Genomic DNA, 2,500 nt, shown 5'->3' with positions numbered 1-2,500 from the left:
GCAAAGGGGTAGAACACACCGTAATGCATGGTATGCAAGGTGACTTTACAGCTGCACATATTAAGCAGGTGTTACTCTAGATATCCCGTCACCGAACCAATGTTGCGCACATGAAACAAAGATGACCGGATATCCTGTCTGCCTCATACTCTAGAAAGGATTTGCCAAATAATGTCGTAGTAAACGGTGCCAAATCCCTGTCACCTGCTTGCTCCCGTACCTGCCAAAGAGGCATCCACCCTCGGCAGGGTGTTTGTCGAGCTGATTTCTTTCCGAGCATAAATTATATCCACAATGTGCCCAATTATTGCTGCTGTGCTTGCCGCTCACGCCTTCATCTTCGATAGTAGACGCTCCATTCTTTTGCTTTGTTGTGAATTGGTAAATTCATATAAGCGGGGTTCTGATATTTCTCGATCCTTCCATCTACAGTGTGTGTGTTTGTGTGTGTTTGTGTGTGTGTGTGTGTGTGTGTATCTATATCTGTATCTGTATCTGTGTTTGTGTTTGTATAAGTAATATAAGTAACGTTTGATATTGGTGTTAATGTGAGAAAATGGGTCGAACCGTCGAGTGAAAATCTATATCTATAGTCATTTTTTAAACCACCGTAAGGAGGGTTTGTCGTCTAATTATAATGTAAAGAGCTTACAGGTAGAAAACTCGATTATAAATTTCTAGCCTTTAATGTGAATATACGACCTGGACAGAGAAGAACATTATGACATGCGTATTAAGAATTGAAGAAAAATGAGAATCTGATTGGAATTGGGTTATGTGTATAAGCATATATATATATATATATAATATATATATATATATTATATATATATATATATATATATATATATATATATATGTATATATATATATATATATATATATATATATATATATATATATATATATGTCCACACACACAGTCTTACTTTGAGTACCTCATGGTGTGTATGAATCGAAGTGCCAATAGGACTGGGACAAAGCCAAGCTGGGCATCAAAGAGATGACTCTCGAAAGTGAAAACATCTATCGACGATGATCCCCAACAACCTAATTCTGGATACCATAGAATTCTTACCCATCTAGCGGTGGATGTTTCACACTCTGGGTGATGCGAAGTTATTGCATGGTAGCTTAAAGTTAAGGGACTAAAATACTATTTGGTTTCATCTGGATGCATTCGAACAGCTTACAAGATGTCAATGCGGAGAACACCCTTCTCTTCCTTCTCAAAGTTCAAGAGATTAAGGATCTTTGGTTTCTGGAATCAGGGCCCCAACCTGCACTGCAGGACCTGGTGCAACAATGGAGATCATGCAGCCAAGGATATTGATCATGTCCTTAGAAGATCCTCCAGAATTCAAGGGTTTACTGGAGATTACAGAGCTTAGTCGTACCAAGCATAGTGATGATTCCACTACAAGTCCCCTCTCCCATCCAGTGACTGTAAGAGGAGGAGTGCATTCAGGGGATGCCGGAGCAATCTCAAAGGTTTTCACAGTACTTGGCAGTCTGGCGGACCCTTTAATACTGTGTCAGGCCTTCAAGCATGATATACTTGATGTAGTTCAGGAGTCTTTTGGTGACCACAAAAGAAAGCAAACAGGAGGAGCTAGAGAATTTAGGCAGTGGTAATGAACCCATTACATTCTGGTCCCATTCCCCTAGTCCTGTCGGTAATTCCTCTCTGGAAGGAGAAAGGGGGTCGCTCATCGAAGCTTTACACTGATCTGCATACCAGGCAAGGTGTTCCCACTCACCCCCCTGAGATGCATCAGAAACACCCAGTGCATATACAGCAACCCGTGTCTTTGTGCTTCGTGTCATTGAGTTTAGTTATGAGTTTCTTGAAGCTTCCCTTCACCTCAAGAAGGCTTTTGACTCGGCCCCCCTCAGATTACTCTTGGAGATCCAGAGACTCAGAGGAAGCCTGATCAAACTAGTGCATCAATGATATATGTCCTAGATAGAAGTCACTCATGAAATTTTGTCATAACGCTTTATTCTCATCATTTTTAAGTATATAAGTAATCACATATGCAGTGGAGTTGCCATATGTCCTTCAGACAGCGCCAGGACGGAATCACGAAAAGCACACGCTGATAGTGTATAGATAGACAGATAGATAGATATACATATATATGTACATATATATACATATGTATATGTATACGTATATATGTACATATATATCTATATCTATATATATAGATATATATATATATATATATATATATATATATATATATATATATTATTGTGTGTGTGTGTGTGTGTGTGTGTATGTGTGTGTATGTGTATATGTGTATTATATATATATATTATATAAGTATATATATATATATAGATATATATAATATTATATATATATTATATATATATATATATATAAGAGAGAGAGAGAGAGAGAGAGAGAGAGAAAGAGAGAGATAGGTATATATGTATGTATGTATATGTATATATATATACATATATACATATATACATATACATATATATA

The sequence above is a fragment of the Penaeus japonicus genome, unplaced genomic scaffold, assembly GCF_977035675.1.
Source record: "Penaeus japonicus unplaced genomic scaffold, GWHDUDI00000001_assembly GWHDUDI00000002, whole genome shotgun sequence".
Classification (NCBI taxonomy): Eukaryota; Metazoa; Arthropoda; class Malacostraca; order Decapoda; family Penaeidae; genus Penaeus; species Penaeus japonicus.
This window is presented reverse-complemented; position numbering follows the sequence as displayed.